The following is a 26,650-nucleotide window of genomic DNA, read 5'->3' on the forward strand; positions in this document are numbered from 1 at the left end:
TTTGGTTGAGCTGGTTGAATCCTCAGTTTACCTTGGGATAACCCATATATCTCCTCCCAGTTTTCTCTACTCTGACTTTGCACCCAGTCAGAGAATAACAGCACTGATTGTACAAAGATAATCTGGCAATGTCCTCCCCATATCTTATTTTCTGAAATTATGACTGACTTGACTGGTGAGCAGGATTGTACTAATTTTGATTTATACATTTTCAAACTTCCCAATTTGAAAGTGAAGTTCACAAACTGCACATAATAATAATATCTGCAGTTTCTTCCCTTCTATAGGGCACTTTCAAATTCACTTAGATGCATAACAAAAAGGGACAGATTTCCTGCACTGGAAGCTCTCTGACATATCTCATGTGCCATCAAGGAATCCAAGTGTTCCAACACATTTGGGTAATACTTATTCCAAAGCTGGAATATTGAATAATAGCCTGTCCTCTTCATCCCACAGGGAAGCACTTGAAAGGGAGATCTGGCCTGACATCATGAAAGACCACTAAGGGGCGGGGGGGGGGGGGGGGGGGGGAAAGGCCCTAGAATGTTTAACATTTCCATAGCCAGAATTAGTACATCTCAAACACAGAATCTGACAAACTAGTTCTATTTGTTCATAAATTCCAACCTACAGGCACAGGAGAATAAATATCCTGAACAACAAGGTCGGAATTTGATTAACATGTAAGCCAAGGCTTGCCTGTACATTTTGTCCAATTTATTAATAGAGGAAGACGGGGTGGGTAAAGTGACCTGTAATAGAAGGCATAGCAAAGAAGGAGTAGAGATATGGGAGAGAATAAAAATTTAGTAGATTAAGAAGGTTTGCAAATGCTGTTTCTGTTCACTACTATTTTTTTATTCACTCACATCTTGAATAAATGCTTGATTTTTTCCTGCTGAAATTCTGAGCTTGAAATTGTGAAATGCATTACGAGGTGACAACCAAACTTAGATGAGCTTCCTCCAGCATAAATTTCTATAAAGCAGTACAAAAAGTACCTGACTTTCAAAAGCTGGTGGAAATTAATCTTGGGATCCACCTCCTGGAACATTTTCATTCTTCCCATTAAACTACTAAATAATTTGAAAGCACAAATGTATTAAATACTTTATATTTTATTGAGGAAGCTGAATTGAATGTGCAGCCTTTCTACAATATTCTCTGATGCTGCATTTTGATCAAAGAATTCAAAGACAATCTGTCTCAGAAGAACAATGTGGGCAGTATGGATTGCTGTTCTTTTACTGTGTGATAGAAATATCTTACCATATTTCTACTCTGAAGGCCTTTATTACAAATACAGGGAATGACCTGCATGGACAAATGTGTGTCAAAAGAGCAAGACTTAGCAGAGGAAAGTATAAAAGCTGCAGAGGAAAGGGGAATTACATGTTTTCTCTGAAGATGTTTGCTGATCTCTGTTAGCTCAACTCGGGGAATGGTGGATGTATTACAGGTATGAGAGTTCCTCTTTACTAAGCAATGGAAATAATGGAAAATGTTCTGTCATATCTGTGATGGTGCCATGTGCTCTTAGTATTTCAGACTCTGGTTTTCCTCTTTATCTTCTGTTTCTTGTTTTCACTGAACACAATATAGGGAATTCCATTCATAACCTTCAGGGGATGAAGCTGCTGTGTGTGCTGTCTGGATGTTTTTCATTTGGTTTTGGTTTACTTTTTTCTGTTTTGATACATTTTAAAACTGCTGAGCTTTGGAAAGCAACTGAGTGTTTATAGTAATAATGGAGATTATCTCAAGATGATGGCAATGAAATCTGCATTCTGTCCTCCACAACTTTTTCAAACTAGAAAAGTTTGGAAACAAATGGAAAATGGGGAGTGCATTGTCAGAAATGAAATGGAGAAAAAACTGAAATCAACATGACTGCTTAAATATCCACCCTTGGACTGTACTCAGTGACAATGAGACTTGATAATTAATACATATTATGAAGTTTAGCTTTTTTTTTCAATACATAATTTGTGAAGTTCTTCAGAAAGATGGAAGATTTATAAAGCTCCTTTTATGAAAACTTTTACAAAAACTGGTTTGACTCTTGTAAGTCAGTCTTAAAGAAGTGACTTTAGATTTACCTACATCAGGACTGAATTTACAGTACTTATTTGTATTTATCTTAAGGTTCTTATACACTTTTTAGAATTATGCAAGTTTTAAACTTTGGTATAATACTGCATGGTCTCTCTGTCTCAGAAAGTATGTGTGGTATGATTCATAGGCACACACTTGAGGAAGTGGCATTGCATGACAGAATCAATTATCCTAACACAGCTGCAAAAAAGCACCAGTTATTGAACTCACCTTCAGCTTGCCACAGTTTCATAATTCCAAGCTCACGGATGGGCAAGGGAAGAATTTTTGGCTTTTTTATAATGCACAGAATAGTTGGACTATTACTCAGATTATGCTTTATTAGTAAATTATTGCCACGTAAATATATTTATGTGGCAATAATTTACTGATAAAGCATATATATATATATATATGTATGTATGTATTTATATAATCAGTAAATATATTGCTATGTAAATTAATTTATATTTCTCATGTCCCTACAAACTCTATTGAGAAATATATAGAAAATATGTATTGCTCTTTTTAAAAAATGTTCTCCTTTGAAGATTGCTGGATCAGCCCCTACTGAACATTAAGTTTGTTGCCATTGCAGATCACTATGAATAAATTAATGACATCATAAAAATTATCATGTGAATGGTGGACTCACCCTACACCTTACTGTTATTTTTCCTCTGAAATGCAAGCTGTCTAGATTTATTATTTATTGCTGAATTAATGAAATATGAAGAGATATAACTAACTTAAATAAGCTGGTATGTACTGCCCTGATGATCCCAGTGTACAACATCAACTTCTCTATCGCAGAGAGCATTACTGTAATAAATTAGTCATGAGGGAATCACTGACTTCCAAAACAAAACACCCTTTCCCAGATCTTGACTTGATTTTAGACATCACAGTCCACTGGGGAAAATACAGTTCTTTTCAATTTGTCCTCTTTAGAGTATATTGTGCCTGTTGTAATCTCTCTTAAATACTGTGGCTCTGCAGTAGAACCGAAGCATTTAGAGAAGTAAGCAATGCTTTTCAGGGTGGAGATAATATATTTTTTCTGTTTACAGTGAGTCCAATATCTGTTACACCTTATTAATAAGAGTGTAGTGCACACATTGAGCAATCAGAGAATAATAGACTAGCTTGGGTTGGAAGGGACCTTAAAGACGATCTAGTTCCAACCACCCTGACATGAGTAGGGATGCCACCCACCAGATCAGGTTCCTGAGGGCTCCATCCAACCTGGCCTGAAGTACTTGCAGACATGGAACATCCACTACTGCTCCAGATGATCAGTTCCAGTGCCTCACTCTGCTCTAATAAAAAATCCTTCCTGATATCTTATCTAAATTTCTCTTTAATTTAAAATTGTTCCTCCTTGTCCTATCACTATCACCCCATGTAAGAAGTCATCATCCATCTTTTTTATAAGCCCCCTTTAACTACTGGCCACACTGAGGTGTCCCCAGAGCCTTCCCCTTCAGGCTGAACAACCCCAACTCTCTCAGCCTGTCTCCCTATTAGAGCTGCTTCAGCCCTCTGACCATCTTTATGCCCTTCTCTGGACCTGCTTTAACATGTGCCGAGCACTCCAGACCTGCATATAGAACTAATGGTGGGGTCTAATGAGGGCTGAGTGGAAGGGGAGAATCTTGACCATGCAAAGAGTAAGACGTGATGGAAATTTGAATTCATAGTTGAGGAAGGAAGGAACATTCCCCTTCCTTCATCCTGATCCATGGCATATAAATCAATTTGCATCTAATACCAAAAGATGGATATCCCACAACCAGATTTTTATTCATTCTGCTCTTGAGTGAAAAAGAATTTACAGTAGCCTTTTCAAAGAAATTAAAAACTCCACCTGCCCATTTAATAAAAGTAATTAAGAGAAAATTGGAGACTCAGTTTCCATCCAGTGAACAATCAATTTTTGTTTTGCAAGTAAGTGAGGAGCTATATAATTTCCCAAGAGTCACCATTCTCCATGGTAGCATTTGCTGATCCAGTAGTAATTATCTTCTTGAGACAGCATGGATTTTAAAAATGCGACTAAAAAATCCAACACTAGAAAAAGAAGTCCTGTACTGTGGATTTCTCAGTGACAGAGGTATAAAAAAAAAATTCATCCATAGTTTATGAAGGGAGAATTTTTAAAAAAAAATTTTTACACTTTCTAGACAGAGTGCTATAAAACAAATTATACAATTTTACTTCTTAGTGTGGTATTTTTTTCAGCTTTACTATGTTTTATAGATTCATACTGTTCTTTAATATTTGTGTTTGCATTGTGGTAGATATGTAAATAATGAAAGCTTCTTTTATATGAATGATATTTCTAATCCTCTCCTGAGATTTTACAAAAGATGGCTTTTGGTTGTTTGGTGTTTTTGGTTGTTTTTTTTGTTTTTTTTTTTTTTTCTGGCAGACTTATCCACAAATACTAAGGTTGTATTGTGCTCACAAACTGACATAAACAAAATAGGGGCTTTTAGGGCAAGTACTTAATTTCATACTTCCAGAGTAAAGGTTTATCAGAGGTATAAGACCAGGAATTATTTATCCTCTTAATACAGGTGTGTTCATCTGAAACAGAATATATTACATTTTTACCGTCTTGTAGGGCACATGTGCCTGCTGCAGACAGAAAGACAAGAATGGTAAACAAAGTAACTTCATCAGTACTTTGTGTTTGCTATATAGAATATTTCCAAGGCATTAGTTTGCCAGGAGATAAATCTATATCAGCTGTATCAACCTCCATATATAACTGCAAACAACTCACTATAAATTGAACTTTATTCAGCAAAAGAGTAATATTTGCTCTTCTATATATAAATTCAGTAGTTTAAGAAATCAGTCAGAAAGCGTTCCAATGTAAACAACTTTAAATGCATCAATTATAAGACAAGTACTGAAGTAATTTCCCTTAACAGGGTGTGGGTGTAAAGAAGTAAACTTACTGTCTCATGGTTGTTGCAAGACTTGCTTCCCTGCCAGTAAAGGTTTGTTGTTGCTTATTATTAAATGTTTTTAAAATGGCAGTTTTAAAATGGCACACATACCTGAATGACAATGTTGTGATTGTGTACCAAGACACTAATTTTTTCTTTATAACAAAGAAAGTGGCCTAATGTTAGGGGCAAATGAAGTAGTTTCTTGGATGTAGCGGTAGGAATTGGGAGTGACTACAAAAGGAATACAAAGCTGGAAATTAGGAGAACTTCCTGTGAAAAAAAAGGTGTAAATGCTCCATACAGGAGAAATCTAGAGAATAAACTGTATTGTATATTTCTACTGCATATTCAATACAGCATGTTGTGCATCCACAGTCATTTGTCCTATGATTGTTCAATTATGTTCACTGAACTGACACATCAGGCACTGCAAAAATATGATGTATTTGGTCATGACAAACACTATAGCAATTTTGAATATTTTGAATAGGTATTCCAGGAGGCATAGCACCACAAATGCACCTGCATTTGGACTACAACAAAATAACCCATTTTTCCTTTTCAGGAATCATGTTTTTATAAGACTTCATGACAGCACGTAAGTGCAGCCTCTTATTAGGAACTTTTCTCCTGCATAAATTCTGGGAAGTCTGAAATAGGAAGCTAAACTAAGCAAAGGCAGATTAGGTCATCCACACTTGGCAAGAGGAGCTGGAGCAGAAACATGGCTCAGTTATGACAGCCTTTGGCTGAACATTTTCACTGCAGTTATTGTGAAGTGTTAATACATCTTGTAAGTTATAACATGGTCCTTTTGATTGTGACAGACTTGTGACAAAGAATCATGCTAGCATTTGGATAAACAAACATAACGCATTCTTGGAAGGAGAAAATTGGTAGCTGAACCTTATTCAACCTCCTCTTCTCTGGAGTAACATTTTCAAAAATGCTTCTTGCCTCTAGAAAATGGGGTTTGAGATTAATTTCAAAGCACTTGTGTCCAGGTATTACTTTACTAAAATTCTACTGCTGCAGGTGTCTAAATTATCTCAAATAACCAATATTTTACCTAACAGTCCATTATAAATTTAGGATTCAGTTTGTTTTATTGTTGCCATATGAAAATCTCTGGCAAGTATTTTAAAATCCCTTACATGTCTACACATTCTGCTCTTAATCTAAATGCTGGGCTGCTCATGCTCATAGCAAAAGGAAAACAAACCCAAACAGTATTTTGGTCGTATTTGTTATTATCTAAGTTCATTCTGAAATAACTTATCTTTTTCATTTCCAGTATGTAATTTTGGTATAAAACAAGCATAGTGAAGTTAATAAAAGTAGCAGTTACATGAAGCTAGAATTTGTTGAATAGAAAAAAAGAAGATACAGTCATTTTCCAAAGAAAGATGACTGGAATGAAAGGCAAGGAAATAGTTCAAAAATGTATTTAATACAGTTTGGATACCTGAGAAGAAAGTGACACACAATGACAGTATTTTAGTACATAAATGGTTTTACAAAACAGGCTGTCATTAGTTGCTTACTGTGGCTAACAGAGGGGAGAGGATAGAGAAGAGGAAGCTGAAAGAGAGTGGGTTGAAAATTAGCTTGGATTATCAGTAAAAGCTTTCTTAAATATGAAGAGATGAAAAAAACAGGGTATATATAAAAGTTGTAAAATATATTGCATTTTAAGAATTAGTTGAACAAACATCCCTTGATAATATCCTCAAAGTAGATATCCTGCCTGTGGTCCTAAAGGTATTGTGGTGCTTTTATAACCATGGCTATCATAATTCCTATAGCTATTCAAATTTCTAATTTTGATCTCTTCGTCCATGCTTGTGGTATTACTCAAAACTGTAGAAATTGTTTGGATGAAAAAGGAATTTTGGGAATCTCCTGTAATTCATTTCCCTTGGACTCACAGACAGATTTCTACATATCTTAAAGAAGAAAAAAAAAACCAAAACAAACAAAAAAAACCACCTCGTTTTCTGGTTAGGAATTAAGAAAATTATTGCTACCGATACATTAAAAAATATAGTTGACTTCAGCCTGGGGAAAGGCCAAGGTGTGACTACACAACTAGAGAAAATTAGAGGAAGACAGATAGGAAAACATAAAAGGAGAGCATCTGAAATTCAATAATAAAAAAAGGTTATTTTTTCTCTTCACCCATCGCTCTTGTCTCTCTGTGTTTGAGAATTCACAGGGTTCTAGAACTTCTTGTGTTCCATTGACAGGACTCAAAGAAGCTATGTCAAGGGAGGTTTAAGTAGGGTATTAGGAAAAGGTTCTTCACCCAGAGGGTGGTTAGACCCTGGAACAGCTCCCTGGGGAAATGGTCACAGCACCAGCCTGACAGAGTTCAAGAAGCATTTGGACAGTGCTCTCAGGCACATGGTGTGACTCTTGGGCCAGTCCTATGTAAGGCCAGGAGTTGGACTTTGATGACCCTTGTGGATCCTTGTGGAACCTTCTATGGACCACCCAACTTTCAGGACCTTCTATGATTCTGTGATTCTTTCTGAATATCAAGAAGTGTCTATAAATATGCTATAACAGAACAGGGGAAGTCCTGGTAACTGATGCCAGTAATTCATTTTTTAAGTCATTGCAGAGATTGATTCCCTTCTTTTATGAGGATCTTGGCAAAAGTGGGACAACTCCCTCTAGGTGTAGAATATACCAATCTAGTACATTTATCAGCTCCCAATAGTGACTGCAGTGAACAGCCCAATCTCTGGAGAATGTAGAATAATCATATGTTAGCCAGAGATGTTGAAGACACTTTTTGGCTTGATATGAGCCACCTTTTGGCTCAATAAAGCATCAAGATCTATGTTCCTTTATGCAAAATGGGTCAGTGAAGCATTTGAATAAGCAAGGAACTTAAAACTCACATTGCAATACAGTGCCAAGTGTGGATTGCTTCCTTTAAGAGTATTTACCCTTCCTCTGGAATACTTCCAGCCACTTTAAAAACTGAAGGTGTGTTTCATTATTAAAGTTCACAGCTATATATTGACTTGGATGTCAGAATTTCCATTAAATGCTTCAGTGACTGATTGTCAGGGATAGGCATAGGAGTTCTTGTACCTCCCCTCTCTATCCATTGAATGCCACCTCCATCCTTAACATTAGGTGATTGTGGTTAACCTGCAAGTCATACTGTAAAGAAAGCAATTATATAAGAGCACACTCCTTTGGCAAATTGCAAAGGAAGGTACATAATTACAAGGTGGTAAAGAGACACTGTTTAAATCTTGGCAGAGCACAGACTGAATTGGAAATGGTTAACCACAAAGACTCCTTGCTTCAAAGTTGTTGCAGGAATAACACTTTCCCCTCCAGTGTTTATACTATGGAAATAACTGTGAGATGTTAAAGTAGTACTAGTAATTAAAAAAAACTTGGCTATACTTACTCATAGTGTATTCAAAAAAAAAAAAAAAAAAAAAGCTGTGCACATTCGCTATCAATTTCATCCCAGTGGCATTACTTTGCACAGTTAGTATTAAGATTTGAAGCTATTTTGCATAAACAGGATGACAGCTCAACACAATTGGGGGTGCTTTTATTGCCAATTTAAATGGTGTTAAATTGGTGAGTATTTAAGCTATACTAAAACAATTTAGGGTTAAATCCACAAAAGTCTTGGCTCCAGAATATTGTAATATGAATGAAAACCTCATTTTTAGTCTTGTGTTCAACACATTGCTTTGCAGCTGGCAATCACTTTCAGTTTAAGTATATTATTGCCTTAGAACTATCCCATCTGACAAGAAATGTAGTCTTGAGTATGTGATCTCATCAATGGGACTAGGGATGCACAGTCCAGTTGAAAATCTGAAAAGCTATAAGATTATCAACAGTACCTCATAATTCTAGCAATAATAATAAATGGAAAGAATTCATTCAGGGCTTTCAGCACACAAAGTATACCTACTGAAGTTGTCAATGATTAGTACATGAAAACAAAAAGCTTCAACTCTAAATTGGCTTCCCTCCTTATAAAAAAATTGCTGTGCACTTAACCACTAGCAAATGTATAATTTCTTTGTTTTTTTCCCCCTACATAAGGGAAGAATAATTCAGAAGGCCTGGTTTCATATACCTATTATGTCTGCTGTTGAGGGACAGAATGCTGCAGCACCAGGAGAGCTGGGCACTTTACTTGTAGAGCTGTGTGTTGTGCTCTCCTGGAGCTCAGGTGCTTTTGGGTTAGTCAAGCAAGTACAGGGAGTTAATGGTGCCATCAGCTGTTAAGGCAGCTATTTTGCCCACCCTCTGTGCTGGAGGAAATGTACTGGAGGAAATTTCTTTTTTTCTTTTTTTTTTTTAATTTTTTTTTTTTTTACAATAGAATGTGAGTGAGAAGAACGAAAGGAAAGATTTGGTGGATCAGAGAGATATGAATTTTTTACAGTTGGCACTGCTGTTTTTTTCCTTTTTTTTTTTTTTTTTTCCCTCCATGTTTGAAGATATAGTGTAGCCACCAAATTGTTTGTGAGTAATTTCATTCTGGTAACATATATATTTGAAGATTTTATTGGTAGATTTTAGAAGCTATTTATTCTTCAGTTATTGCTTTATTTACATATCTAATGGATTCATTGGTATGCTAGCATCCCCCAGGAAGCAGAAACCTCATTTCTGTTTTTTCAAAATAAATGTTTTGCACACAGACAGAAGTTTCACAAACATACTAAGTCAGATACTCCTTATTGTTCTGTGTTTTTAATAAGTTCCTGATGGCACACATACAGTACCTGTGACTGCCTATCTGTTGAAACAGAGTCCAAAACCAGGCAGTTGTGAATTACGGCAGTCTCCGTACTAACAAAATACTGCAAAACACTGTGGAATGCAAGCAGTGTTTTTCACTGGCCTGGATGCTCAGAGGATGCTGGTCTTTCAGACAGCACTTTCCCAAACATAGGAGTTCATTACTTAAGAATAGGAATTATTACAATCCCATCTGGTATTACTTATTTAAAATGAGAAATGTGTAAGCACAGCGGACTAAAGTGTGACTTACTAAAATGGAGACTTCACATTGCCTGATGCTTCATGCTATCTATCTACCTCATTTTAATTTTGAGATTCATATTCCCTTCTAAAAGAGGCAGCAATAATTGGGAATAGGGAGTGTAATGCAGAGAGGTGCAGGTGCTTGCATTCAGTATCACATGGTCTTTCTTCACTCCTGCACCCTTCTCATATTCACCATTCACAACTATTACCTCTTTTTACTTTTGCTTTTAACATTACCTTATCTCTTCTTCTGTCACCTTCTGGTGAATCATAATATATTTCAAAGCAGAAGGGCTTTATAAAACTATGTATGTGACTATACATGAGCAAATATTGAAGGTGAAGATTCAGCTGCCTCCATATCTTCTTTTCTCTCCCGGGCAGGCTGTTCCAGCTGGCTACACACCTCTGGAGGTTTGCTTCTGACAACAGGAAGAGCTAAAGCCAAATAAAGGGTCATAGTGGAAAATCAGAGCAAATCAGCTGGAGCATGGGGCTTGGATCAGAATCTTTTGCTTTCCCTTAGAGAAGCCTGGGACTGTTTTGCTGTTATTGCTGGGGTTTGATCTTCTAACTGTTTTACAAATGTAACTAAGCAAGTCTCACAATCCACTGCAAAACAGGTCATAGGTCATTTCATAGAAGGGATATCATTGGGAAGTTAGAGCAACAGAAAAGAATAACATGAGACAAGGAAGAGATCCCAGATCTTTACTGAGAATGTTTGACTGTGCTTCCCTTGATCTGACATAATGGAAGAACAAATAGCAGCTCAGCTGATGGTGTGCGCCAAAGTGCACATTATTTGGTTAAGTTCAGATTCTAACCAGCTGGTCCCCTGCAAATCAGAGAGAGCATTCCAGTGCTCACAAATCAACAACTGCTGCTTCTCATCAAACTGTTTCTGTAGTTGGTTTGGCACCTTGCTGTACAGACAGGTATCATATTGTTGGTATGGGACTGAATTTACTAATGTTGAGGTAATGTTCCTATGGAAGTATCTATGCTAACAGATGAGTTCATACAAAGACCCGTAATATCATTACACAGTTGCTCAAATGGATGCTTTCTTTATTTTAACTTTTAGAATAATTGTACTTGAGATTCTCTGTTTTCATCAGAAATATTAAATACTTGCCTTATGGTTGAAAGAATAATAATTGACATGTGAGAGAGCAGGGGCCTGAGTCTGCAGTCAGCCTGACAGATCTAAGACTGAACTGCTTTCGTTGCTGTCACTATTATTTTATTTCCGGTGACTCTTTGTTGATATTATTCAGAGATTTACTGATAGCTTAATAGAGCTACAAAGTATATAGTCAATTTTGCTACTAGTACTGAGAAGGGGATGCTTGCTAGCTGATGCAGAATTCAACTTATTTCCTCTGACATAAAAATTACACAAAAAAGATTATCAACACCTTAAACTGAATCACTGGTAATTAATTCTTTTGTTGATAACAAGAAATTGAACACATCTCCAAAGCCTTCCTGAAGACAAGAATAGGGAACCCTGAAGTTGCCCTGTGGCTTCTTCTACCATACCAGCACAGGGCATATTTAAAACCAACTGTTCTCAAACTCACCAACAAATAGAAATACATTAATAGAAAAGAGCATTAAAAGTAATAATGTGATACAGCAGCTATTTCAGTGATAGTACAGCACCTGCAAGAAGAGCTCTGATGATGAAATAGCAACAGAAGGGATATTCTAATGGTATTACAGGGTTCTTGCCAAATAATTCACATTAGTATACAAATACATGGCAAAAAGGCTCTGAGCATGCCTGTATTCATACAGAAGTGCATTGGAGCCTTAACAATGCACAGACAAAGAGTGATAGGTAGTTACTAGAAAGTTTTCCCTCCAAACTGCCTGTCTCACCAGAATTTAGCAAGCTTGATACCTTCTCAGAAACGGTATCAAAACAAAGATCTAAGCATTATTCAACGAAAAACTTGGGAGGCAAAAGTTTGTATATCACAAATAACTATATTTGAAATTTGGATGTAAGGTTTGCCTTTTGGCAGGTCAAATAAAAAAAAGGTAGAAGACTTCAAATATAGAATTTGAAGGTTTGAAGACCCATAAATTACAACTTGATATTAGTTTTGTACCTGGGGTATTTAATAGCATAATTTAATGGATTTTGGAGGATTGAATGGTAATTATATTGCAATGAATGGTAACTTAGTCTGGATTGTAAATGACACAGAACAAGAAAACTTACTTTCTTACAAAGATAATAAAAAATTCTGAATTTCAAAAAGTCTAAAAATTGTTTTAGCAGCCATTACAACTATTAAGCAAATACTAAAAATAGACAACAGAATTGCTAATTCAAATTAAATAAAGGCTTCATTCACAGTACAGAGTGCATCTATACAACTTTTCAGATTAAATTCTTTTCACACACATTGAAAGTCAACAGACCCTCATGGGACCTGCTGGAGTTCAACAGATATTTACAATAGCCATTTTAAAATTATTAGGACTTAAATAATTAGTTGCCTGGGCAATATATCATCAGGAAAAAAAAAAGTATACTGGACAGTTTTGGTTACCACAAAAGAATTCTGCTGCTCATAGGTCCTCTGCAAGAGACCTTGAAGTCATCCACCTTGTTACACTGACTACTGCACCATCCCTCACTCACCTGCTCTGTGTCAGGCTATCAGCCATATCAAGTGATTCTTCTTCATATCAAGTTATTCTTCTTCTTACCCAGTGTGCTTACACCTTTTTTTCTTGAGTGTTTATGACAGCTGTGTGAGGCAGTACACAATTAGGCCCCAGAAGAGCTTTTCCTGCAGCAGAAACAGCTGTATTTGCATGTGGATCAGTAAACAGGGCAATAAAATCTGTGCTCAGACTGAAAGAAGGAAAAAAAATGACAGCCTACTTGTAACTTCATCAGCTTTTCTATAAATACAATACCATTACATGCAAGTAATGTAATATAAACCAAAGTTAATTCAAAAACTTAACTCCCCCACAAAACCATATAAAAATATATTCATGAAAATATATTCATGTCCCCATTGTGCTGAAACTATAGAAATGTGTGGCTGAACTTATAGCTATACTTTCAGAAAGAACACCTTTTAAATTCCTTCTTGACAAACAGCATACATGTGGTGGGACTCAAAATATTTGGGAATCCAGACCTGTTTCCTGTGTCCTGAAAGACTGGTTTCAGAGGAAGCATGACTTCAGTATCACCACTGCCACAGAGTCCAGCTAGTATCAGCTGAATTAACAAATTGCATGAGTTGAGTGATGTCAGTCCTGTGTCATGACAGCCATCCACATACAACAGTGACAGGCTGCAAAAAGCATAGACTAACCAGCGCTGTATTAGATGCTACACTCCTGTTTCTAATATTCAAATATGAATAGAATTTAAGTAACAGAAAGACATGCGTGTTTGTGTGTCAAGCGACAGTTGGAATATACATCTGAATATCTGGTATAGGAACATTTATATTTCCATTGCTTTGGATTGGAAGCAAGGCCATGAATTGGCCAGTGGAGCCTCTAAATACATCCATGTGGTGGTTTCAGCTTGAAACCAGGCTTTGCATCACTTCCCTGTATGTCTCTCATACAAAACCATGACAATCCAATATGGAACAGATATTTCCAGAAGCTAGAACAGACTCAGGTGTGCTAATTATCCAAGCCATTAATAAGAGCTGCTTCTTTTTTGTAACCACTTGAGTACATATTAAATGTTGCAATCACTGCTAAACCTGTTTATGGGTAATAGCTTTATCAAAGTTATGAAATTGTTAGCGAAAAGATTCAGGAGTAGAAAAGGGACATTGTGGTGAATGACAAGTAGAGACTGTTCCAGTAGCTTTCAAATTTGGCAAAGCAGTAGTCAATCCTTCTCTCTTGAAGGTCAATTAAAAATTCTAGCTGTATTGTAAACATAATTTTCCATATAACAGTGCCACACAAAGTCCAAAGCAGTCCCTTAATATAAAATATCAATTTGATTTTTCTCAGGAGATTAGCTCTTCCTTTGCAATGCAAATATTTTCAAGTGTACTAAACACATTCTAGCACCTCAGTATAGGGACTAAACTATTTGCATGCAAAATTACCCGAAGTAGGCAGACTGGCACAAGCTTATGCTTCTGCCATATGTGCTGAAGAATTTGAGCCAGGAAACTAGTAGTATCTGGATGCTATTTGCAATTTAAATTTGACTTTATATTATTATTCTAAAGAGAAAAAAATAAAAAGCTAACATTAAAATTAATGCTCTATGTAATGCTAAGTTTACCCCAATGCCTTCTGATTACAATTTTCCACTTAAAAACTTAATCAAGGAAACACAGAGAATTTTCTCATTATAACTCTATATTTTTTTTCTCTCAGGGCTTTTACATTTTAGATATATATTTTTTTTTTAATTTGCAGGATGTATCCCTCACGTTTCTCTTAGATATTAGTTTATGTGTCACTTCACATTTTCTCCCACACCCTTGTGTGTAGGAGGCTGCCACTGAACTTTGTAGTATGGCAGAGTAGAAATCAGTTTGTTTTTTTTTTTTCCTGGTAGACATTCAGGGTCTACCATAGCTTTTACTTGCATCACAATCAGTTTTGGAGAATCTCTGTGGATTTTAGATAAGCTGCTGTGTTTTGGATTGACAAAATGGAAACAAAAAGTAGATCAGCTGTAATTATCAGTCAAATACCAGAATGCAGGAAAAGTATAGCTCTTGTGCTTCAAAAGTTCATGCAAACACCATTTTCCAAAAACAACTATTAACACAATATGGTACAGGGGATGGAGGGAGGGGATTTTGCCTGCCATCCCAGCTGTGGTTATACTTTTGCTAGATCTTTGCCTGCAGCACCCATTGACACTGACTGGTAGCAACAGCTGCCCTCCATGGGTAAGTGTCACCTGCAGAGGGAGCCTGGGCTGTGTGACTGCAATATGCTGCCTTTCCCACACAATTGAACTGGCAGGCATAGTTTGAATGGAGCCAGCTTTGTGCTTCACTGTAGGTGCTTCAATATTAAGTCTTGATTATAATGTATTTGGCTTGAAGTACCACATCCCCAAGGAGCTAGGTGTTCAATAACATGTCCCTCTTGTATCAGTGCAGGGTTATACCTCTGTAAGTGTCTTTAGGTAATTCTATCTTTTTCCTCTGAAAATAATTCAGTAGGAAGAAATAAGTAACCTTTTTCTTTCTTTTACACTTAAAGAAAATCCAAGAAGCTAAAAGTGATCAGTAAAATCAACCTAAAAATTAAGGAATGTGCCTTCAAAATCAGTTTCAACTATACAAGCAAAACAATTTCCAGACAAAAATGTCAAATTTCTTTCTTCCTAGTTTTTGTCCATGTTTTACAGTAATTGAGTTGAACAGAATGGTAAGCAAACCTGCAGAGTGGCTGGGAAAGCAGAGCTATCAACACAAGGCATTTCTCCTCCTTTGGAGCAGCAGAGAAGCATCTCACCCTTCTCACCCTTACCTTCACTATCAACTCAGTGGAGCACTCCCTGCTGGAAACTGTCTTCAGCCAAAACAGAATAAATTCTGTATTTCTCCTTCTACCTGGTTTCTGAAAACAAATCTAACTTCCACTTGACTCTTGAAAGAAGTACAAGCGTTAATGCTTGCTCTAGTTCCAACATCCCAAGTTAGCAGATAATCTTCCCAAACAGAAAAGTAAGTGAGAATACTAGTGTGTTTTTTTCTCTCCAAATGAAATCTGGACACAAAGTGAAAATTCTTGTCTGGTACAAATTTGACATACTTTCTGTGGCCTTTCAGCTATGTTGAACTGAATAAAGTTTATATTTTATTGTTCTTATTATTGCTGCTTTCCAAGATAAAACTGATCAAGTTTTATCTTACCACAACCATGGCATCAAAATACACCCATATGTTTATCCACTGTGTTTATATTGCTCGAAAATGCTTATTGCCATGCCTCTTTTCTTTTAAAATGGTTAAAATAGGTCACATATCCAAACAGACAAATGTACATTTTAAGTTTGATTCTGTCTTCCTACAAATCATCATCTTTGATTTGTTTTCAGTCTCAGAAAAGCTGGACAAATGCTTCAGTGAATTCTTTCCTGAGAATATTTTGCTGTAAGAGTATCTCTGTTTTACTGATTACCCAAAAACATCCCGCAAAAGTACTCAAAATTTGTGGTTGTGTAGCAAGTTTAGTGGAAATGCTCCACACTGCATGTCTACCCTTGTGTATTAATAGCAGCGCAGTTTAAACGCTGGTTTTATTTCAAACACTGAATTAATGAAGTGCAAATCCCGGCCGAGACAAGTCTCCACTGAAAGGCATGCCGACATCTCCCTCTGCTGCTGGCATGGAGGTGCAGCGGCTGGGCGATCGTGGAGGGATAATCCGGGAGCTCGCCCCGGCGTCCCCTGAGAGCAGCCGGCACTTTGTGAGCTCCCTTTGTAGGAGCAAACCCATTAAAGGAAGCTAAAGAGCTTCCCTTTGGCATCTTTCATATTAGCCTTTTTGCTAAAACTGTGCATTGCTAAACACGCCATGCACGTGGTAATGAGTTCTTTGAAGTGCTTTTCCCTCAGATAGAAACAAATCAACTTGCAGGCACTTGTTTACACAATGCAGATCTGAAAGGTGTCTTGTACCAGATTTCCTCTCCTCAGTTGCAAAGAAAATCAAATCTCCATTGAAAAGCCTCTGAGAGACTTGTAGAAGACTGTTTGACCACTACAAAATCAAGATAGAGGATTTTAAAGTCAATTTCTGCATGCATAATCAGAGGAAAAGCATTCTTGAAAATTAGGAGCAGGGTTGGATTTGTGTCTGGCTTTTGAACAAATGAGCAAGCAAGATGTGCAAAATGTCTCTGCCACACAGACATTTTCTCATTAGGAGAATCTGTGACAGCACTTAATGCACTGCAGAAGAGGTGGCTATGGGGTCATAGTTCTCCCTTCCAGCCGGAGAGAATGACCTGCAGAGCAACTGATGCCAGCTTTCTCCTACAAAGAGTTCAGTCATTGCAGGAGTGCAAGGGCACCTCCAGAAGGGCCCTCAGCTCTGACATTTCAACTCTCTTGAGTATGGGATGAGACTCAATTTAGTTTTCAAAGGATATGACTCTTCTATTGGAATCATGGTTTTTTGTTTCTGTCTCTGCGATTAAGTTTCCCTTCTTTATCTAAATCCATGCAAACCTGTCAACCCCATCACCCATCTCTGTGTAGAATTGCTATCCTTTGAGCACCTGAAATAACATATGACAGACCTATCCAGTCTCACTCATTTGAAGTGAGCTGTCTCCTCTTGCTTTTGGCTTCATTTTCATGCAGCCGTAAAGATTCACGGCATATATCAATGGAAAATGTAATATAACACTCAGAAGTTTTCAAATCTCACTCATTCAAATGAGTGTGACTTGACAAGTCTGATGTGATAAAATAATGCAAAAGGGTTTAAGGATTTCACTTAAATGCACAATGAAATGAAACCTTTTTTCCTTCTTTTTCCCTGTTTTTTTAAACTTTAGAAATGAATTCTAAAAGGCTGCATCAAGCTGATAGAAAAGAGGAAGACTCTTAATGTAAAGTCTGTCATTTTCCACCTGCAAACAAGAGTGTTTTGCAGTCACCCTTACTTATACTGGCAAATTTTTAAAAGAAGAGATGGAGAATGGGATAGATGTAGGCAATTGCAGATATGAAAAACTAAGGAATTGTATACAATTGAGTATTGTATTTACCAGAATAGACTTGCAAAGAAAGAACTATAAATTAACTAAGGATTTTGCTGTACCTCACCTTAGCTTCTACACTGTAAACAGAGGGAAGACTTAGAGAGGCAACAAAACCAGAATGAAAGCTGGTAAAAAACAGATCACTCAACTAGATCTGGATGAATGCTCCAGTTGGTATTTGACAGTTGGCTGATTAGATGTTAGGGTAGGAAAAAGGAAAAATATCTACTACACATATTTAAAAAAGAGTGGGTTTACAGGTACTGGTGAGTACAAGTCATCGCAGGTATTGAAGACATAAAAAATAATACAGAATTTGGGTGGCCTCTCTATTTCTTTTTAATACATTAATAGTTGTGGATGAGTCTTTAGAAGAGCTAGAATCATACACATTCTGCTGAGGCTGGCAGGACCAGAAAGCTCACATCTTATTTGAGAGTTTTCTTAATTTCTTTAGACATGTGAATCCAGCTTCTTAATTTTATGGACACTGTTTTAAAGACCAGCATGAAATGTTCCACATGTAGTGAGATCTAATGAAGGGCACTGCATTTATGACTTGTAACTTCATGGTGAAGTGAGGCTTGATTGGAAAAATATATATGTACACATTCTGTTGACTTTAGTGGGAGCTCCACATACAGTAGATGGAAAAAAATCTCTCCTTGGTTACACTTTTGTGAGCTCCCTCTAAAGCAACTGTTACTTCCTGCTCTCAAAAGGAAGTACTCTAGTATTCTTCTCAGTACTAGAATTGAAGTGCTTGTCTTATTGCTGAACTACTTGTGCATCAAGAACATTAAACTCATGCTCATTTAAAGCCACTCAAAGTCTTTCAGTGTCAAAAATCATGCAGGTCATTACACTGTGAATACTGAATTGCTCAACATCATGTACTTGCTACTTCATATCTATGAAACATAACTGACATGTAATATCTCATATCTCTTTTTAGACCGACAAAACGTAAGGAGAAGATGGAAGAAAGCCCTACAAAGTGATGACAGACAAAGTAAAGGAGTCAAAGACAAGAATTGTGAGACTACTGGACACAGGCCCATCCACCAGATAGTGCAACACTATGTCAAACTTTTTAATGAAGTCCAGGTAGACGACATCTATAGCACTTGTCTCATCTAACAAGTGAATTACTCTGTCATAGAAGGAGATCGGCTTGGTCAAGCAGGACCTGCTTTTCACAAAGTCATGGTGGCTGGACCTGATTGCCTGCTTGTTCTACATCTACCACTTGATGACACTGCAGATCATCAGTTCCATGACCTTCTGCAACACCGGGGACAGGCCTGCAGCTCCCTGGATCCTCTTTGTGGTATTTCTCATAGATGGACATCACATTGGCTAGTCTCCAGTAAACTGGGGCCTTCCCAGAGAAATGACTGAAAGTGGCTCAGTAAGCATTTCTGTCAGCAATCTCAGTACCCTTGAGTGTATACATCCAGCTCCATAGACTTGTGTGTGTAGCAGGTCATTTCTGATCATTTCTTCTGGGGTTATGGGGTTTCATTCTGCTCCCCATCTCTGTCTTCCAGCTCTGTGAACTGGAGAGAACAGTTGCTCTTACCCTAAAAAACTGAGTGAGGAAAAGAAGGCGTTCAGTACCTCAGCCTTTTCCTAATCCCTTGTCACTCTTTCTCAACACCACCAAAGAAGGGATGGAGACTCTCCTTGACTTTCCTTCTACTGTGAATTTATGTAAAGAAACATTTTTTATTGTCTTTTACCACAACAGCCAAAGTAAGTTCAGAGTTGATGTTCATCCACTGCAGGTAGCAGATGTCTTCCTGGGGGCTCTGTCAGGGTAGACATGGGATGTTGTTTCCATGAAGGCCAAGAAAATGAAAACAGAATATTTGACATGTCTACCGTCATTGATTCCAGCACTTCATTTTGCTTCATTATATGCTTCATGATTGTTTTTTATTCTTTATATTCACTTGTGTGGATAGAGGTTTGTCTTCTTGCCTTTGGTGTCCTTTGGCAATTTCAGTCTTAGCTGAACTTAGCTTTTCGTACAGTATTCTGCATGCCTAGAAAATATTTCCATGGTCCTCCCTTACTGCTTGTCTTTGTTTCCACCTACTGTGGGCAAAGACCATTTGCACTGGGGCTCAGCCACGTGTTCCCATTTTTTCAAGGTAGTCTTGTGATAAGTTGATTATCTTCCTGAAAATCTGGATGACTCAGAGTTTAGAGAAGATTGCCTCTATAGACTTTCCAATTTTCTTTATTTCAATTGCAGTAGTTCCCCAATGGTTTCACCATTCAGACAGTTTTGCCTTGAATCAGCAGCAGTTGTCACAGTCATCTGGCATTTGACTTGTTCTTCATATACTGCTATGTTATTTATTGCTGCACAACAAATGCATAATACTTGCAATATTAAAATATATTAGACTTTCATTTCCATGTGACTAGCCCTTGAGCTGCTTATCTTTCTTTGCATGTCCTTCAAGATTGGGTTGGGAGTTGCTCTGACATTGCTATGGGCTATATTCCAGTTTTAAAGCTGTGCTCCTCAAGGGAGATACCTGAGCAGTGGTATGTCTCCCTCGGTAATGGTATATTTCTAGTAGACATAAAACATACCTAAATGTCTTCAATCTGTTGCATATGGGAATAACTGTTAACATGCAAGACTTATCTGAAAGGAACTCTTGAAGACTCTCTCACAAATGGGAACTTGTTGACTTGTCACACTTGCAATGAATAAGAGGAGGAGGACTTTCCCCTGTGTGATAATCATAAACACTGAACGGAGAATAAAACATCTTGCAAACTAGCTCCAAGCCCGTCAGAGCACACTTTTGTGAGTAAAGGTAAAGGTAGGAGGAGAGGAGGTAATACAGCCCCATGTGAATAATTTACAAAGTGTTGTAACTTTAAGTCTTTGGAAAATACTAAAACACAGCCTCAAGCTTCAGAGAAAATTGAATTAAATTAATTGTTAATCTAATTGTAAACCAATCTCCATGTGAAGAATAGCCAACACACCAGCTATCACACTTGAACAGCAATCTGTACTGGAATACCCCAAGTGACATCCACACAGTTTGAAAATTGAGTTGATATACTCAGTGAAGGATGATTTTTCGTGTGTGTGTATATTCGTAGATGTGTTTCAAGGAATTTGTACTCATAAGCTACTTTTTGCAATATTAGGTTTCATTCTTTAGGACTTTTATTTTACTTCAATTTAAACTAAAAATTGCAAAGAACAGGTATGATTTGATTTGTTTTGTTCCAGGCCTGGAGTTTGTACAATTGCCACAATTTCATTTTTGGATATGTCTTCTGTTGTTATTTGTGAATTAAAAGAGGGCACACTCTTATGACTGCTAGATATTTTTCTTGTTTAGTGTAAAGTATCCTTTCATGGCATATGATCTTGATTTCCTTTTTTCCTTTAGCACCATTAACTGACAATTTTTACCATGAGGAATAAACTGCCTAACAGCTCCTGTTCCTCACCTGTCTACATCAAGTGAATTTTAATTGCTCCTTTGTATTGACCTACATTACTGCTGCTTTTCATAAAGCTGAAATTTTGCCATATTTCTACAAGTTCTTTCCTTAAGTTTGCTGCTACAAAATCTCTAACTAATTCCTCCCGGCTCTCCTTTTTCTAGATTCTTTTCAGATGTATGTCTTTTCTGAAGATCTATGAGCAGTTCATAAGAACAAGTACAGAGTACCTTTAATATGAAAACTAATTCCTCTCACATACTCCAAATACTACACATACACATACCTTGCTTAAAATGATCCAGTAGAATTTTGTAAGGTTATACTAAATGTGAACTATTAAGATCTCTTCTTTTTTTTTTTTTTTCCCCCACATTTCATTCTTCAAGCTGAAGATTTTTAACATCAGGAAAAAAAAGTGCAAATTCCTTTTTGTCCCCCAGCAACAGGAAAGAGGTCACTTCCAGGTTGTGTCTCTCACTACTCTATTCCTTTAGCCTGCAATTACAATTCTCCTCTTTCTGCTTAAACACATATTAACTACAGCATTCAGGAGAAACCATTTCTGAAATCATTCTGTGACTACCGCACAGAATTATTTAGGAAAGGCCATAATTATCCATCAGATTGAAAAGATTGATTTAGAAGCACCCACCCAAAGCTCACACATTAATTTGACAGGACTTCTTCCCAAGAAGATTCTACATGCTTGCAGGGTGCTCCAGTGCTCACAGTGCTTGTTCAGTCTAGGCATTCATACTTCAAGCTAAAATAGATTGAAGAAAGCTTTTTAAATCAGTGTAAAATTCATAAAATATAGCATTTATTTCTCATGCCATGGCAACTCTGTTGGTTGCACTTGTGATTTATTTCAGCAGCTGAACTCAGGAATAGCTCTGGTTAAATAGTATTAGGTGCAACACATAGGTTGTCAACTGCCCTGGAGGTAGTGAGCTGCTAAACATTTATTATTTGCTTTTATCTTTTTCCTTTTGCTGTTGTTTTTTCTTTTCGTTACTTTTTCTTTCCCCGCTTCTTCACAGTCCTCAGAGTCTGACAATATGTCGAGAACTTCCTGAAGTATTTATGGTGAGGGTGGGGGTAGAAAACTTGTTCATGACTATTTTTTCTTGGCATTGATTGTCTGGGCTCTTCCCATACACTTCAAATCAATTTTAAAACTTGTTAGCTAAAATACTGTGTACAAGACTATGGCTAAAATAATTCCTCCAATAAATATCTTGGCAAAATATACACCCCATGTTCAGCAGATGCTTTGTTTAACACAGTTCATTTTGCATTAGAATTCCTGCCTCATAGTACCCTTACTTTCTGTCCTACAGGTTTGTATGTCTGCATGTTCTCTCTGTGATGTATGTGAACATCTTCTTTAAAGATCTCTTTTTCTTTTCCTCTTTTTATCAATAAACTCTGAAATCCTGAATATTATGTCCAACTTTGAAACTGATGATGTCAGTCCAAATTCAAGCTGAGCAATATGTGTGACCATGAGATACTTTTAAGAATGTTTTGCCAAGTCGTGACCATCAAATCATTATGTTTTAGAGACTTAACATTAAAATCTTGCCAAGGAAAACAACTTCATGAGCTTTTGTTACTATCTGCTCCTAAAGGAGGAATGATGATTTCATGTATCTTACCTCTAAGCCCTTCTAATCATCTTTACTCATTGCTGCCACAGACCTTCACTATGAAAACAAAGCAGACGTGGCATCTGCTTTTCAGATATAGAGCAGATCAGACTAATCCATTCTCTTTCAAAGAAGGATTCTCTCTATAATGCAGAAGTCTGGTAGATGGAACAGCTCTGGTGATTCATTAAATTTTTTTACACTATACTACAATATGCAATATTTTTTTTGAACAGCACGTAGAAAACAGGCATATTCCTTTCCACTTCTGGATAGCAACAGAATTCTGCATTATGTATGACCCTCATTCCCACCCTGCCTACATTACATTATTTCAAAATTCACAAAACTCTATAGACTTCAATTTAAACATGTGGTGGTTACATGAAAATAAGCAAAATCTGATCACAAGAGAAGACACAAATTTATACACCCTCTTCCCACCATTATCTAAACAGATCTCAACATAATACATGTGTTTTTAGTGAAAATGATAATCTGTCAAAATGTCTGAAATGTAAGGAGCCTCTAAGAAAAGGCAATGAAGTGAAGAGTCTGGGTACTTAGTCCTGTGGCAGTCTTGTTGCAAGGCAGAGGCCTGGACACTGGGACTCCTGTAGGGCCTCCCAGTTGTGAAGCCTCCTTGGTGCCTCTGAGGGGTCCTGGGTATGTAGTTCCTCTCTTAGGGTGAAAGAGTAGAGGATGCAGTGGCTGAACCAAGGACTTTGTAGCTCAGTCTGACATGACTGTTTCCTTCCAGAACAAAACTTTCATTTTTTTCAAAATTACTCTTCTGCGTAGATGTTTCCCTTCACAAAACATTTAAAATTTTCTGCTCTGTGTTCCAAAGCATAGTGCTCTTCCAGGGTGTTGAAGTTTTAGAATGGAAAATAAGATTTTGTAATCATGATGCATTAAATGTTGCCATTGTAATGGTTTTGGCAGGAAATCCAGGGAGTGGAGATACCTAGATCAAGTCTGAGGGGCAAAGAAAAAGCAAGGAAGATAAGAAATTAATGGTATTGTGAAACAAGGGACTTCATAAAATCGGGAAAGCTGGACAGGACAAACGCAGATCCAAACCAATGTGGTTAATGATACGTTCTCCCTTTATTGTTTATAAGATGGCAGTTTATATACGCTTCAGTATAGTTTACAATTTTGAGCACACTCTCATTGGCAAGCAAACATTGTTTGTCTTTGTCTTAAGGTGGTTAAAGTTTCACACTGCAGACCTATACTAATTCACACCCAGAAAACTGTGCTTACACCTTAACATAATTTCTAACTGCGCCAGACTAATTTCTGACTGCGTCATAGGCTTCAAGGCCTCACCGAGGCCCGTATCTGAGGCCTAGGCTGGGGTAGCTCAACCTTCACTCTAAATATAAATCGTGTCCTCTCTCTCTCAGAAATTCTGCTACAGTATTGGTGTTGGGCAAGCCTGTGGATACATGCAGAGTTTATTATTTTGGTCTATCAAATCAACACCATCCTTATTTATTTAGTTCAACTCAACTTCATGCCCATCCTATTTCAGATAACATATAGGAACTGCACAAAATGTTAAAACTCACTGCTAATCAGAAAATAACAGTTCAAAGCCGACAACATGAGGATGACAAACACACAAGGAATTGCAACTACGTTCCATGGTGTAGTTTTCAGGTAGGTGTGTGGTCACTCTGCCCAGTTTGTGTGGCGTATGCTCAAGCTGCCTCCCATCTGGGAGACACATTGCTGAACCCTGACACTGAGCCTCATCCCTCACCCCTACTCTCTGATTTTACAAGGCTGATGCTGGTCCCCAGATTTCACATAGTACAGCTTGAGCCTTGTGACCTGTCTTCACATCCTCCCCTTTCTTGTGAGCGTATTCTGCAAAAGAACCTGCCATTCTTCCTGCTGAAGAGGTAGTCATTGTGCTGTGCTTTTTTCCTCCTTCTAGAAACCTCCATTATCTGCAATGCAGTCCATTCTGCTGGAACCAGCTACTCCTTGCAAACAGAAGAGGCAAAGATTTATTATCATCAGAACACATGGATATTAGAAAATGGACTAATGGAAACCATTAATGTCCTCCTCTCAACAATCAGATGAGTGGTAGATCAATGCAGTATATAAATATATTGGAAATTATTTAAGATGATAAAAACATTAAGTCTCAGATATTTGATGGGAGGAAAGCAAGCAAGACAAGGACAACACTCTAACACACCGCTGCACCTAAGAAAAAAAAACCCACCATATTTTAAGACATATTTTCTGTATAGGATTTTGATCTCTTTAAAGAGATAATATTGAAAAACTGCTCTGCACTCTTCCATAATATCATCTAACTTTGATATTAAACAGTTTATCTCCTTAGAAAGCATCCTTATTGCCTGTAACATGAATACATGAATAAATTCATTGTATTCTACAGGTAAAATAATAATACTCAGAGTTTGCAGACAATAATTGGTTTTTTTTTAGTATCAATGACTCTTTTGTTTGCAGCTTGTGTATAACACTGTAAAAAGAAATTATTAAATATGATTGATATAACAGTTGCAGTTGCATTACCCACACTCATTCTATATAAACCTCAAAGGAAAACCTCAAAGAAGGGAAGAAGAAAACTATAAAGGAAAATAACTGCACAAGTACTTTATATTAGCCTGGCATCATGCATAAAAATAATATAATGTTTGTAAGTGAATGATTCTTAAGCTTTAGGGAATAACTGAATTTTTTATGCGGTCACATTTCTTGGAAAATATCAGAAGCCTTAGGATTCAAGAAATTTTCCTTCTCAGCTAAAATTTTGCAAAGGTCAGTCCATTCCCATTTTCAGGACTTAATCAAAATTCCTCAATAAATTCCTGTTAAATTGTTTTGTGTTGTTACTTGTGAGAACATTTATGATGGCCTGATGATGATTTGAACTACCACAAATCCCATAAATGTGAGGTCAGAAAGGTTACACCATGGCAATTCAGTGAAAAAAATGAAAACAAGCCATGAATTATCCCCACCAGAAGGACAGCGTGTTCAGCCAGATGTCACAGGCTTTGTCTTTCAATTGCTCACTGCTCTCCAACACGCTATCATGTTGCTTGGTTTTAACCATATGTAATAGGTCACTGTGATCAGGAGAATTCAGGACTCACATGTACTTAAAATGCCAAGCTATAGCTGGGTAACTGGGGGAATTCTAATAGGGTGGTACAGTAAAATATGTTGTTGACTTTATTTTTTTCAAGTTGCAACTAGTAGAGAAAAATGTAGAAAAAATATCTATGGTTCACTTAATTTGGAATGAGGTTGTTGACAAAGAATGGCCAAAATAATCTTGTCTGCTAGTGTTCATAGTGCATTTAGGAAAAAAAATGAAGCTAGCAAATTGTAGAAGCTGCTTCTTATTATTTCTGAAGTTTTTAGAAAGACACAATGGGGAGGACCCTGTCTAAAGGAGTCAATGTCACACCATTATGATGGGTACTAATTTATTTCATAAGGTTGGATGCTGTAAGTGCCTTCATTGCTGTTAAATCATACTCCAGTATAGCTGTCTGCCATTAAAATCATGTATTACTGACAGAGGCAATATTTATTTAATTTAATATTATGGCACATATTTCAAGCAGGACAAGAAGAAATACAGTCTGACCTTCCCTATGGCCAGGAAG

The 26,650-nt window shown here is 37.1% G+C and overlaps 1 long non-coding RNA gene across 1 annotated transcript; it reads left to right on the forward strand.

The window, feature by feature from the left end:
• Positions 1-23,923: 23,923 nt before the first annotated feature.
• LOC128821742 (uncharacterized) lies at positions 23,924-25,823 on the forward strand. The gene is made up of 3 exons (XR_008441220.1): positions 23,924-23,998; positions 24,520-24,647; positions 24,928-25,823. It is a non-coding gene; the product is annotated as an uncharacterized LOC128821742 (long non-coding RNA).
• Positions 25,824-26,650: the final 827 nt, after the last annotated feature.

Source organism: Vidua macroura, chromosome Z, assembly GCF_024509145.1.
Source record: "Vidua macroura isolate BioBank_ID:100142 chromosome Z, ASM2450914v1, whole genome shotgun sequence".
Lineage (NCBI taxonomy): Eukaryota > Metazoa > Chordata > Aves > Passeriformes > Viduidae > Vidua > Vidua macroura.